Source organism: Bos javanicus, chromosome 3 (genome assembly GCF_032452875.1).
Source record: "Bos javanicus breed banteng chromosome 3, ARS-OSU_banteng_1.0, whole genome shotgun sequence".
Taxonomy (NCBI): Eukaryota; Metazoa; Chordata; class Mammalia; order Artiodactyla; family Bovidae; genus Bos; species Bos javanicus.
The window spans coordinates 39,695,120-39,705,841 of record NC_083870.1 but is presented as its reverse complement, the minus strand read 5'-3'; the positions used below and the strand labels follow the sequence as shown (position 1 = coordinate 39,705,841).

General features: G+C 35.7%; 1 pseudogene; it reads left to right on the top strand.

Annotated features, from left to right (window-relative positions):
• Positions 1-338: 338 nt before the first annotated feature.
• LOC133245179 (NEDD8-conjugating enzyme UBE2F-like) lies at positions 339-9,966 on the top strand (annotated as a pseudogene).
• Positions 9,967-10,722: the final 756 nt, after the last annotated feature.

Genomic DNA, 10,722 nt, shown 5'->3' with positions numbered 1-10,722 from the left:
ATATGCCATTAACGTTTTTTAAAAAATAAAGCCCTGATTATATAATAAACTGTTTTGCTTACCTGTCACCCTTTGTATAATCAGTATATAGGTTGAAATAAAAATAATATACTTATTCAGATAAGAATTTTAGTTTCCTAAAATAGCTAAAATTCTTCACCAGGATTCTGAGGAACAGAAGCATCACAAGTAAATGTGCAGCAATTGAACTGAAACATCTTTCATATTTCTGATGGCTGGTGGTAATTTGGTTGGCTCCTGAGTGTCTATGACACTGATCAGTGCTCATGAGTTTTCCTTTTGCTTTACCACACAATACCAGAGGATGACTTTTGCAGATGGAGGATAAATATTCTTTAGTCAAGGATATAGAAAATGAAGCTAAAAAGGAAGGTGAGAACTTTATAATATGATTTAAGCACATTTGCACTTCATCATCATTTACGTACTTCACTTCCTATACATTTCTAAGTAGTAATCTCTATTTTTGCCGTCAGGAATCTATGCATTGCAAACTCAGACTTGTACAAAATTATGAAATTTTGCTCCTTGAATTTTAAATGCAAAATCTGGCATTCTCATTTGCATGAGAGGAAATTTGTAGTTATAACCAACAGCCACATTTCTGTATGTTCAAAAACATATTTAACAACGAACAAAAAAGAATAATATTTGAACAAATCTAATGGTATGTTATTCTTAAACACAAATCAGTTTCATTTTTGCCTATTCCATCCTATTAATTATCTGGCATTTATATTCTTCTTTAGTGAACTTTGTTTCCTCACTATCTCTTATTTGCCATCGTTCTTCAATCTTTGCCTGTGGATCTCTCACAATCTGGAGCACCTTCATCCTTCTTTTCTTTACTATTCAAGTTCTCCATATTTTATAAGATTGAACACTTGTTTTCTTCATCCCAAAAGCCTTTCAGAAATATTTCAGTCCTATTTAAATTTGTTTTTGGCACCAGCTTACAATCCTGACAATCTCCTCTGAAAGTGAAAAGTGAAAGTCACTCATCTGTGTCCAACTCTTTGTGACCCATGGAATACACAGTCCATGGAATACTCCAGACCAGAATACTGGAGTGGGCAGCTGTTCCATTCTCCAGGGGATGTTCCCAACCCGGGGATCGATCCCAGGTCTCCCGCATTGCAGGCAGATTCTCTACCAGCTTAGCCACAAGGGAGGCCCAATTTTCTCTTTACTCCTTCTTAAGTTTTTTTACATATATACTTCTGTATAATAATATTAAGACTTTTCATGACACAGTCTATGTCTTATAATTTTTTAGTGTTTCCTATTTCACTAAACTAAGTGGTAAGAACAAAATTCAACAAATATTTTTTGAACTGAAATAAATGTATCTTAAAAATGCATCTTATATTAAAAAAAAAAAATCTATGAAAAATGCTTTAAGACTCGGAGGAATAAAATTGACATGGCAGTATAATAGAGGCTCCAAACTAAATTCAGAGCTGCCACTATGATCACAGAAATTGTATACCCCAACAAGGAGGTTAATACACTCTATTTTGGTTACTTATTGCTGAATAATAATATCAACATTTAAAACCAACAACAGCCATTTATTATCTTTCATGGTTTTATGATTTGTCTGAACATATTGGGTGGATCTTCTGTTACATGAGGCATTGACTGGGGCTGCAGTCACCTGGCAGTTCCATTGAAACATCCAAGGTGACTAACTTGCATGTCTGACAGTTTAGTAACAGCTGTTGGCTGGGAACTCAGTTGAGACTGTTGAGCAACAAGCCACAGTTCTCACCTGTGTGTGGTCCCTCCCTGTAGCTTTAGTAATAGCAGCGTCTCTCTCCCTATTAGTAGAGAGGATCTCTCTCTATAGACTGGATTTTTCACAGAATTACAATTAGATTTCAAAATGGAGTGTTGCAAGTGATTAAAGCAGAAACCACAAATCTCTTTAGGTACAACTTGAGAAGTTGTGGAATCACTACCACCAGATTCTGTTATATAAAGCAAGTAATAAGGTCAGACAAAAAGAAGGAGATAGATGCTATTTCTTGACAGGAGGAATGGCAAAGAATTTGCTGGCATCTTTAATCAAAAAATCATCTCTTTGATTTTCAACTAAAATCCTGGATATTCATCAACTGACTAATTAATTAGCTGATACTTTGAAACTAGGTTTTTCAACTTTTAAAAGTTAATGTAAATGACTGTACTGGATTTTCTATCTTGCAATGTTAAATTGCACTTAGATGATGAAAATATTATTTTTAGTGAGGAATATTTCATAATATTAATATGCCTTATCAAATTTGTATAAAGCAAGTATAATTACTTCTTCCTATACTTGTACTATCATATATATACCTTTTAATTTTTGTTCACTTTTCATCTGTCCACTGAAAAAGACAAATTGCCAGAATTTTCTTACAGATTGTGTAAAACAAATAGTAGTCCCAGATAATATGTCAATCTGCAGCATATACCATTAAAAGCTAGAATGACTTCAGGTCATTGCCTATTCTCTTTGTCCAGTTTGATGGATCTAGTTGACATTATTCTCTGAGATTCCCACAAAGTCTCCTAAGGTGATTTGATGTTAATAACTATGAGTTTCTGAAATGTTAGCATATAGTCTTAGTATAGAAACCACAGAAAACTGAAAGCACCATCAGAAGGTTTCAGTACTAAACTGAATCTAGCATATTTTATTGGAGTTAGAAGTACAAAGAAATTATGAATAGTAAGTTATCTGTGGTTTCTTTGAAAAAGACAACCATGGTGGACAGACTTAGAAAAACAGTGTTATTTTCATCAGCAACTACAAATACTGGTCTGTCTTAAATTTTCTTTCACACTGACCCTATGACATAAAAGGTACACTTTAGAGAAAAATATATGGATAGTTAAATTATAATACTTATATAATTATAAGATATATTTCTAGCTTAGGGAAACAGAAACACAGTAAACTACTTTTATAATTTGTACTATACTTTTATAATTTAGTTTTTCTAATTCTTCATTTTGAAATAAATTCAGACTTAACAAAAAAGTTGCAAAAGCAGTCAGCAGATTCTTATACACCTGACATTGTCTCCCAAAATGTTAAAGTCTTACATAACCACAGTATGATTATCTAAACCAGGAAATGAGCACTGATACAATATTGTTAAAAAAACCTACAGGACTTATTTAAATATCATTAACTGTCCCAGTATCCAATCCAAGATCATAAATTGAATTTAGTTATCATGTCCATTTAGCTTCCTTTGGTCCCAGTTTCTTAAATTGAAGTCATTTCTACCTGATGAGAGAGTGAAAAGAAAGCCTTCTATAAATATATGTAATATTATCATTTTTAAAGTATTAATTCCCCTTTATGAATTAGGGTCAGAAAAAACTCCTGAAACTGTGCTCAGTTTCTTTCTATTCCCCAAAATAGCTTCTTCCAGATAATATCCAAGGTAACTCAAAAATTTCAAGGACACAAGTTTGGCCACTAGATGACAATAGAGTCCTTTTCTATTTGTCAGTATTTCTTTCAATCTTGCCGAGGTTTCCAGGTTAAGGATTAACACCAGTGGCATATTAACCAAAGACTTTATAATATTCTAATACTATTTGAATATGACACATTATACTAGAAGATTTAACGTTGTACAGATCACATTGTCTTATAATTAGCTGTTTTCATGTCTATCTCCTTACCACACTATGAAGTACTTAATGAACCTAGTCATCTCTTGTTCTTATATTCATGATATCAAATACTACCGCCAATATATAGTTGACTGTCAGTACATGCTTAACATATATATTGTTAGTCATTCAGTCATGTCTGACCCTTTGCTACCCCATGGGCTGTAGCCTGCCAGGCTCCTCCATCCATAAAATTCTCCAGGCAAGAATACTGAAGTGGGTAGCCATCCCTTCTCCAGGGGATCTTCCTGACCCAAAGATTGTGCCCAGGTCTCCTGCATTGCAGGCTGACCATCTGAGCCACCCGGGAAGCACAATAAATTGGATAATGGATATTATATATATATATGTATACTCATACATACATATATACCATTTTACCTTTAAAACAACTTTCAAACAAAATATGAATTAATAAATTGCCAAATGTTTTATGTATGCTCTATAAGATTTAATACTTTGCTTTTCAACAGAATTGAGAATTATCTTTAAAACTGTTCTTTGCAGGTTGATTTGGAATTCTCTTTATTGGTCATTTGCACTGGAAAATAATACTTAGTAATTTTCTAGTCCTGTGTTGAAGGGTCTTCTATTTTTGGCTCATGCAATCCTCTTGATCATCTTTTAGCCAATAGTGACAATATAATCCAGGTTTAGACCAATTTAAATGTAAATAGAAGTACATTGTGAGTTCCTTATAGAACTTTTGCTTTTCTTACCTAGATGTCATCTTGTTCCTTCTTTCATCTTTCCATTGAAATATGTACAATAAGACTCCTTTATAATGAACTGCTGCATTAAGCATCTTGTGATCATGGGAGACACAAGTAAAAGCCAAAGACAACAACCATGGTTATAGGTCCACCTTTATTTAACTCCCAAAGAAATGGCAGCAATTGCTTTCATCTGAGATGTCTGCATATGAGGTGAATAAGCCCTATATGTTTCACTGTATCTGTGATTTCTGTTACCAAAAAACTTGATTCATTCCAAATGGATAATAAGTCTATAAGTAATTTGAAAGGAAAAGCTACTTTTTTTAAGTAACCAGTTTTTAAATTCTATGAAGCAAGTACCATGTTTATCTTCACCTTATATTAACTTTGTAATGACTAGTAGAGGGCTTCATACATATTAGAGGACTGAAAAACATTTGCTTAATTTATGAATAAATAATTTCTGAAATTTCTAGGTGAAGCTTATGTTAAATTGAAGTATTCTTTTTGAGATGGCCATCCTTATTCAGAAATTTAAAAAATAGATTTTCAGGAATAAAAAATACAAATGGACAACCACTGAATGGGAGAAATATTTTCAAATGATATGACTTTTAAGGGGCTAATATCCAACAATATAAACAGCTCATATATTCTACATTAAAAAAAAAATAAACCTGATTTTAAAAAATGAGCAGGACTTTTCCATCAGTCCAGTGGTTGAGACTCCATACTTCCACTGCAGGGGGCATGGATGTGATCCCTGGTTGGGGAAGTTGGGCATACTGTGCAATGTGGGGGAAAAAAATAGGCAGAAGATCTGAATAGACATTTTTCCAAAAAGGATGTGCATAGGGTCAACAGACACTTGGCCTAATCATCAGGGAAATACAAATCCAAACCTTCATGAGATATGGTTGGCAAGGATGTGGAGAAAAAGAAACCCCCATGCACTGTTGGAAAGAATGTAAGTTGGTGCAGCCACTGTGGAAAACAGTATGGAAGTTTCTCAAAAAATTAAAAACAAAACTAGCACATGACCCAGAAATTCTACTTTGGCATAATTTGGAGTGAATTGGAGTATTTGGAGTAACTATCTGAAAATAAGCAAAAGCACCAATTTTAAAAGATACACACATCGCAATTTTCATAGCAGCAACTATTTACAATTGCCAATATATGAAAGCATCTAAGTGTCCATCAACAGATAAATGGATAAAGAAGATGTGGTACAAATATACAATGGAATACTGCTGCTGCTGCTGCTGCTGCTGCTGTTGCTAAGTCGCTTGAGTCGTGTCCGACTCTGTGCGACCCCATAGACGGCAGCCCACCAGGCTTCCCCGTCCCTGGGATTCTCCAGGCAAGAACACTGAAGTGGATTGCCATTTCCTTCTCCAGTGCATGAAAGTGAAAAGTGAAAGTGAAGTCGCTCAGTCGTGTCCGACTCTAGCGACCCCACGGACTGCAGCCTACCAGGTTCCTCCGTCCATGGGATTTTCCAGGCAAGAGTACTGGAGTGGGGTGCCATTGCCTCCTCTGAATGGAATACTACTCAGCCATAATAAAGAATGACATTTTGCCATTTGCAGCAACATGGTTGGACTCAGAGGGTTTTAATCTAAATGAAATAGTCATGTATAGTTTGAAATTAGAGTTTTCTCCTGATACATGGCCAGGAAGGGGATTTTAGGATCAGAGAGTAACTATGTTTAGTTTTTTAAGGAATCTCCATCCTATTCTCCAAAGTGACTGTACCAATTCACATTCCCATCAATAATATATGAAGGTTCCTTTTCTTCCACATCCTCTCCAGCATTTATTATTTGTAGATTTTTAGTGATGGCTGTTCTGACTGGTGTGAGGTGATCTCTCATTGTAGATTTGATTTGATGTCTCCAATAATTAGCAAACTTGAGCATCTTTTCATATGCTTATTGCTGTCTGTATGTCTTCTTTGGTGAGATGTCATTTTAGAACTTTTGCCAGTTCTAAATTGGGTTGTTTTCTAATTCTTGGGTTTTAAGAGATATTTATATGTTTTTAATACCAGTACTTTATCAGCTATGTGTTTGCCAAAATTTTCTCCAAATCTGTGTATTATCTTTTTTTCTCCTAACAATAATTTTTTTTCCAATAAAAAAGTTTAAGGAACAATAATACAATTTTAAGCTGTATTTATTACTCATAGAGATTCTCCATAGCAATAAAAAATTACATAACTCTAATTATTTATATGACTAAGGCAATATAATATATAATATTAAATAATTCTCAACTATTTCTGGGGAAATTGTCTCCACTTATTTGAAATAATTTCTGAAAAAATGTATACCTATGTAGTGTTGGGTATTGGTATTGTTGATTAATGGAAGTAAAATAAATAAGTTTCTTCTAGAGATTTTTCAAATATAATGTTGCCATAACTGACAATTTGTTTATAACTATGAGAACTTCCTTGTTTCTAAGTGTATACACCACAAGAGAGGCTTGCAACTTTTTTAGTGTTATGGAGTCACTAAAACAGTCATCTGTTTAGTGTCACAGATGAGAGCTATTTATTGATAAATAACCCATTTATTATTAAAATAAGAAATTCAATAACATAAAAAGAGTTAATTCAATGTAATTTATATTAAGTGGTCCAATTATAGGTTGATTTTGATCAAGTACTGAGAATACAGCTATATTAGGCAGGATTCCCAGTTGCAAACAATCTACTTCTGGCAGATTTAAGCAAAGCAAACAAACTTATTCTAACACACTCATGGCACAATGTGACAAAAATGGATAATTATGACACAGGTTTTGTACTTTCTAATCTGTTGAAAAGAGTTGTTGCTAAGAAATTGCTGCAAATTATGAACTATGTCACCCTTCACCTGTGAATCCGTGTGGGTCTGGTGTCTGGGTCTCATCTAAGAAGGTGAGGATAAGTGATGTGTATTGCTTCATAGAATGACTTTAAAATAGAGTAACTTCTTCATTCCTGTTTGTTCTTGCTTTAACTGCAGATGCTGACAGTCTTAGGGAGTGACAGAGTATCAAGATGGAAACAATCCAAGCTATCTACTAACTAAAAATCCTCGAAGTTCAGTGGCTTGATGAGAAATAAACTTCTATATTTTAAACCACTGAAGCTTTGAGTGGTTTATTCAAGCAGCTACAGTTACCTCAACCGATATATGAATAAATTTGCTGGAATTCTATATTATCAGGCTTAGAAAACTGGCAACAATAATAGAAAAGTGAAAGTGCAAGCCACAGCCAATTTTCACCACTGAATCAGTTGGGTGAAGACTCCTGTTTCTACAGCTGAACACTGGAAATTGTAACTTTGATTGCAACTAGCACTAGGCAGTGGGTATGGCTACTGGCTCTGTGGCCCTGGCACACCAGGATGCTTGAAGTTGCTACAGTCTCTGAAGCTATTATTAGAATTTGTTTTCCATCACCTTTAATTGATTATATAAATAACTTTTGACTCAAAGTCCCAGGTGAAATTGGACGAGCTTATCTAACATATAGATACAGTGTTCAGTATTGAAAATGTTGGAAAAGTGAGTGTCTGACCTTTTGGAGCATCTACAGTGAGGGGCAATCACTAAGTTTCTATGCTGGAGAGTAATCTGATTTTTAAGTTATTCAGATATGCACTAAACTAGCATTTAAGACATTAATTTTGAGAAGTATACTAGTTACCCATTGTATTTGTGTTAATTACTCAGTCGTGTCCAACTCTTTGTGACACCATGGACTGTAGCCCATCAATCTCCTCTGTCCATGGAATTCTCCAGGCAAGAATACTGGAGTGGGTTGCCATTTCCTTCTCTGGGAAACTTCCCAACCAAGGGTTCAAAACCAGGTCTTCTGCCTTCCAGATGGATTCTTTACCATCTGAGCCACCTGGAAAGTCCCAGTTACCCATTACTGCACAACAAATTAATCTCCAAAAATCAATCCCCTAAATGAAAGACTAAAACAGTAAAAATTAGTATCTTACAGTTTTTGTGAGTTAGGAATTCATGAATAACTTGGTTGACTGGACATGGCCTCTCATGAGAGACCTGATAGGGGCTGCAGGTATCTGCTGACTAGACAGGAGACAGAGGATCTTCTCATAAGATGGGTCATTCATAGGGCTTTTGGCATAATACATAAGTGGATCTCCTCATAGTATATCAAGTGACCTCATGACACAGCAGCAGGCTTCCCCCTAGCCACATAATCCAAGACAGAACAAGAAGTAAATGCCATCATTTCTATTATGCCTTAAACTTCTAAATTGTACACCATCACTTCTGTCATATTTTATAGGGCACACAAGCCAATTATGACACAATATCAGAGAGAACTACACAATGATGTGAATATCCAGAGTCAGGGATCATGGGGGTCACTTTGAAGAGTGACCGTCACAAGAAAAGTGGACTTTATTATGCCACTACATACTTCAGTTTTCACTACAGAATTTTAATTGTAGAAGCAGTAAGTTTCAAAGAAGAGGTAACTTTATTGATTCGGGTACTACCAAATATTTTTCTGAGTTTAACTCTTTAATTGCTATATCTACTGATTTCTGGGATTCCAGTCAATTTGGGGGCTGGGAGGTGTGTGTGGAGATTAGCTTCTTTCAGCTCTTAAGAAAGACTACCAAGGAAAAAGGGAGCAGCTGAGTCTCTTCCTCACCACTCTGGTCCTACTGTGTGCCTGGCCACTTCTTGTCCCATATCCTGCCTCGCCTGTCTCATGGTGACCAGAGTAAGGTAGCCATAATCCTGATGCTGGCAAGACAACTGAATCAGGATAATCATCTCAAAGAGTCCCAAGCATAGACACAGCCTCTGATTCCACCCATCAGGTTTCTGTGAGAGAAAGGCTACTTGTTAGAGGTTGAAACTGATTTACCTTGTAGGTATAAAGTGCATTTTCTTCATCCAAGTAAGCTTCATTGCTTTCAGCTAATTGTAAACCCCAGGATTGTTGTCGTTGTTTTGTGTTTTTTGATAGATGAGGGTTACTACCAGGGTAGAAAATTTGTTTGAAATTGAAGTTCCTGATGTGTATAACATGGTGCCTCCCACAGTGAAATGCTTCATCAGGTTACAGCAAGTTATAGCACCCCAACATCACAGAGACAGGTAAAATATGTCTAGGTTTATTGAGAGAGTGTTTGATTGACAGCACTGGCTGGGCTCTCAGGAGGACATTGAGGAATGTTGTTTGGAGATTCAACTCATTGTTAACTGATCTTTTGCATTTTGATTATCCACCAAATATTGAAGCTGCAGAACCTCATTTGCAGGACAAGGATGGCTTCCAGAATAAAGTTGAAGACAGCATGAAGTTTTGTGCCAGAGGATATGAGAAGACTACAGCATTCTGTACTGTGTGTTATAAGTTTGTCTCCACCTGAAACAAAAAGGAAGCCTCTTCCCCAGTCCTCAGGCTCCCCTCAGTCCCACTGGGTCCTCCAGAGTCCTGTGAGTATGTTGTTTTGAGGAAGAACCTCTTCACACAGCCTGTGGTAGATAGAGAGTTCCACATAAATACAGCAAGATAATGTGTTTGGGGTTATCAAGAGTTATCCACTTACCTTAACATGTTTACCTTTTTTGAAGCTGTGCTGTATAGGTTGCTGATGAGATTCTTGAGAAGTCGTCATGAACTCAGAATTGAGGCTAAAGCATGCTGCTTTCTCTTTTCCCAGAGTCAGTCCCAAAGTCAGTCTCATGCACAGGTGATGCTACTGATGTTCTCAATGTAGCTTGCAGATGGGTGATTAGAAACTCATTACAAACTGTGAATGGATGCAAAAATCTTAGCTCCTTTCTGGAATGCCTAGATGTTATGAAACTGCCCAGTCACCATAAATCTCTTTCTGAAGTGCATATTTTCTTTAATATAAGTATATTTTGGAATAGATTTGGACTTTATATTATTTAATAATTTAACAATTTTTTTCTATTCTTATTTAATTTGTATTTTCATTGTGTAGAGCAGACAGAAAGATGCTGAGTCAAACAACTATTGAAGAGAAATACAAAGAAAATATCAAGGAAAAAATGACTGGCAAAAGCACTGCTGATAATTTCTATACCTTCACATTTCCAAGGCAGGATCAAGCAAATGGGCTGTGAGAACTGGTAAGAATGAAAGGATAAGATGAGAAGTTGATGCTGTTTGGTTGTCAGCATGAGAATTGCTAAGACTTAGATGCCAATGTCTGAGGGAAGAAAAATACAGAAATATGCTGAGTATCCAAGGCAAATGATGTGCATTCAGGTCCAGGTACCTTCTTGGACTTTCC